Here is a 3,831-nt window from a genome sequence, read left to right on the forward strand (position 1 = left end):
AAAAAAAAGAAAAGGTTGGGGAAAAAAAAAAGGGGGCACCCGGATTTGAACCGGGGACCTCTTGATCTGCAGTCAAATGCTCTACCACTGAGCTATACCCCCACCTGTGTGTGTTTGTCACTCGGGTTTGTCTTGCAGTGTGCGCTGGCGCCGCTGCCCCCAGCCCTGGGGGTGCTGCGGGGGTGCTGCCCTGCTCCGGCTTTCTCCTTCCTGCCCCCTCCCGGGGGGTCCCCAGCAGACAGGTGGAAAAGGGGTGGGAGCAGAGCCGCAGCCCAGGGGAGGGAAGACCAGAGCAGCCCGTTCAAAACGGCTCCAAAGAGCCACTTCCTTGCCAGCTGTTCCAGAAAGGGAACCACTGGTTTCACCGCCGCGGCGTGCGCTGCCCTTTGCAGCGTCCGGGTGTCCATCCTTGTCAGGCACATTCGCAGCAAGGGGAGCGCGTGCCCAGGAGCGCTGAAATCGCAGCAATCGCCAGGTGCAGGCCGGCTGGGAGCGATGCCCGGGTGACCCCTGCCGAGTTCCCTCCCAGCTCTTACAGGCTGAGCGCCTGCGGCCCAGTTGAGGTTTCCCAGGCTCATCCCTTTGCCCCCTCGTTTTGCACCACCGTGTCGATGTGATTAAGGGGGAGCCGGGGCCGCCACGCATGGCGAGCGAGCCGCCGCGGTGCCGTGACCTCCCTGGGCTCTGCCCTATGGAAACCTCCCGGGAAGCACTTGCAGTCCAGCCCCCCGGACCCGCTCGCACCACCAAGCCGGAGGTGTTTGCCCAGAGCCAGCGAGCAGGCGGGTTTGGTGGGCTGCGAGCGGGGGACGCCAGGAGGACCAGGATCCTGGGAAGGCTGGGGACGCGGGAGGTGGGAGCAGAGCACTCGCTCTGCTCAAAATGGGATGTTTCATGTATTTTCCACGATTCACTTGAACACAGGTCACCTCCGGAGCAGCTCTCCCCATGGGCGCTGTGGGGCCGGCCCAGGCCTTCGAGGAGCCAGACGTGGAGGTTCGAGGACTAGGAGTCTTACCAGAAAAGCAGGACCGAGAGCCGCAAATAGCTATTTTACAAGCTGGTGAAAAACATTTGCAGCCAGCTGATTTATGTGAATGTTTCACAGCTCCTGCTCAAAAAAGCTTTATCAGGAGAGCTGCTGTAGAACGGCGCATCCCGAGCTGCGCTCTCGACAGTAAGTCAAGAAATGAATTTTTCTGCGTTATCAGAAAGAATTGCCTTTGTCCATTTTTTTTGCCTCCACATTAATTTTCAGCCCTAAGTGATTTTGCAAATCCCAGTGTAATTTATCCACCACATGAAAGAAATTTTTTGTGTAGTGGCAGTAAGTGATTTTTGATTTACTTGGGAATTGTCTAAATCTAATTTTGAGAGGAAAGCACAAGCGATGCTGGTTGTAATATTTCATCTACCCTGTCCTCTGAGTACTCTGCACAGTGCTAAGGAAGTATCTTGACAGCTTGGAAGCAAATAATGGGAAATACACGTTTAAAATAATAGCTTCAGTAAGCAGAGAAATACCTTGTCATTTCATGGCTACAAAATCAACCACTAACAGTAAACATGCGGTTTGCAGCTAACGAGAGACAAATCCTGCAGCGTTGTCCGGCGTAACAACCTCAGCGTATTGCAGTGCAGTTTCATCTGACGCATCTTTTCTACGAGGGGGGTCCAAAAAAAAGGACGTCGACTCTCACCCATCACCGCAGCGAAATTATCGGTAGAAAATCACAGGCCAAACCACGGCAGGAACTCGCTCTTCCCAAGAAGATCACGAAGGAGGCACTGCTTCACCGCTGCGCTCATCTTCAGCGTGCCCCATGCGCGCAGGAGCTGCTCGGCCCGTGCCGTGGGGACGGGGCAGGACGGGGACCTGCCGCTTCCCAGGGGCTCCCGGGAGCGCAGGGCAGGGGCCGGGCACCGACGCTGCCCGGAGGCTCCTGGGCAGAAGGAGAAGCGCAGCTGGAGCAGGGGCCTCGGAGCGCCGTCCCCTGCGCCGCCCCGCGGGAGCAGCGCTTCGGCGCGTGCGGGGGGCACGGCCGGACCGGGCCCACGCGGGTGAAGCATCCCCTGCCGAAACGCGTGGCTGATGAGCAGCCTCCGTCACCCAGCAGCTTCTGCGGCGCGAAGGAAGGAAAAACCACCCACAGCAACATCCCAGCGAGCCGGATAAACAGAAACCTGACTTATTTTAAGCTGAGATGGGCCAGGAAAGGGTGGGAGGCTGTTTCAGGGGGCTGGGGAGTGTTGTGCGAGGTGATCAGAAAGGGAAGGAGTGGGTGCCTCTGCGAGAGGATCGGATAAGCTGCTTTTAAAACGAAGGCAGGCAATTTTAGGCCACATCCTGAAATGAAGAAGGGGAACACAGAGCTGCCTGCAGCCTCGTTTGGTGTGGGTGTGCTTCATTAAAGCACGCCTCCCCGTAATAACCGCTAAGGGTTGCTCTTTTGTAACACGCTTAAGAAAGGGAGAACATTGGGGGAATTAAGGGGTAGTTATCGTCCTCATAGCAATTGGGTTAATGTTCTTGCTGAGGCTTTGGGGATATAATGACCTAAGTAGACTGAAGTCTGGACTTCCCACCTCTGCGTGCAAGTCACTGTAAAAGACCCACTGCGCACGCGCATGGGAAACGCAGGTGTGCAAAGCCGGGGCCCCGCTTCACCCCAGCGACATTCCTGCCGCGGCCAGCGAGGGCTCGGGCCAGGTTCACCTGTATTCGGTTCTGTCGTCTACATGTAATTGCAGTGAAATTCTGCTAAAAAGGGCCATATTTAAACCTCGGTGGGAATTTAGCTTGTGAAACCCCTGCGTAGCTGGTGTTCTTGTGCCAAGCGCAAGCCTGGCGATTCGGGTTGCTCTCTCTCGCCGCAGTGCCGCGCGATGGGATGCCAGGGCTGGCTTTTGGCCTGCCTCGGTTGGATCACTTCCTCGCAAAAAAGGAGTTGTTAGTTCTTACACCTCCACTTTGCACCTCGAGGCAATCCGGTGCGGGAATGCGACGCAGTGGCCACTAGCTGATGGAGCCGCTGCCGCGGATGCTCCCCCAAAGGACAACAATTCCCTTGGCAGCCTGCGAACGCCGGGGCTGGGGTCCTGCCGCCGCTGGCGTTGTTCCGAGCTCGCCGACGCACTGGGGGATTTTAGGGCACTGGCGGTTTATTTTTTGCAGACATGAGTGCCATTTTGCTTGCACCTGTGGGTGCAACGCAGTGTCCCGTGTGCAGGCTGCAGCAGTGAGTGTCGGGGGCGCCACGTCGCTTTTTGGATGCGCCGCTGAAAACGAGGGGTGAAATCACACGTGGGGCTTCAAATGGGGGCACAAAAAAGCAAAAGCACAGACTGAAGGGGGCACCCGGATTTGAACCAGGGACCTCTTGATCTGCAGTCAAATGCTCTACCACTGAGCTATACCCCCGATTGGCCATTTTGCCGGCCCGCGCGCCCTTGCCGCGGAGCTCCCGCGGCCCCACGGGTGAGCGCGGCGGCGCGTAGGGTGGGGGCGCGATCAGGGCAGGGGATGCCCGCGCGCAGAGCTGCGCAAAAGCGGGGTGTGCGTGGGGTGTGTATGTGTGTGCGTGTGCGCGCGTGTGCACACGGGAGAAGAGTTGTGCAGAATGGGGGCGTGCGCGCGTGGGGGCGCACGCGGAGCCGTGCGGAAAGGGAGCGCGTGGGCGCGCGCGCGCGGAGGGTCGTGCAAAAGGTGTGCGTGCGCGCGCGCCCACGCGGAGGGGGGGGTGTAGTTGCGCGCGCAGGCGGTGGTGGTGGTGGTGGGGCAGCGCGTGGGTGGGCGCGCGCCCCCGGCAGGCGGCGCGCGCGCGCGCTCCC

At 59.0% G+C, this 3,831-nt stretch overlaps 1 long non-coding RNA gene and 2 other non-coding genes across 3 annotated transcripts in view; 1 reads left to right on the forward strand and 2 right to left on the reverse strand.

The window, feature by feature from the left end:
* Positions 1-2,782, forward strand: part of LOC112969510 — an 8,444-nt gene extending 5,662 nt beyond the window's left edge. The window contains exons 2-3 of the long non-coding RNA XR_003254740.1: positions 925-1,177; positions 1,580-2,782. This is a non-coding gene — a long non-coding RNA (uncharacterized LOC112969510). The remainder of the gene's footprint in view (positions 1-924; positions 1,178-1,579) is intronic.
* Positions 31-102, reverse strand: TRNAC-GCA. The gene has a single exon. It is a non-coding gene; the product is annotated as a tRNA-Cys (tRNA).
* A 567-nt stretch (positions 2,783-3,349) lies between the features above and the next one.
* TRNAC-GCA lies at positions 3,350-3,421 on the reverse strand. Its single transcript has one exon. It is a non-coding gene; the product is annotated as a tRNA-Cys (tRNA).
* Positions 3,422-3,831: the final 410 nt, after the last annotated feature.

The sequence above is a fragment of the Apteryx rowi genome, unplaced genomic scaffold, assembly GCF_003343035.1.
Source record: "Apteryx rowi isolate R43461 unplaced genomic scaffold, aptRow1 scaffold_354, whole genome shotgun sequence".
Classification (NCBI taxonomy): domain Eukaryota; kingdom Metazoa; phylum Chordata; class Aves; order Apterygiformes; family Apterygidae; genus Apteryx; species Apteryx rowi.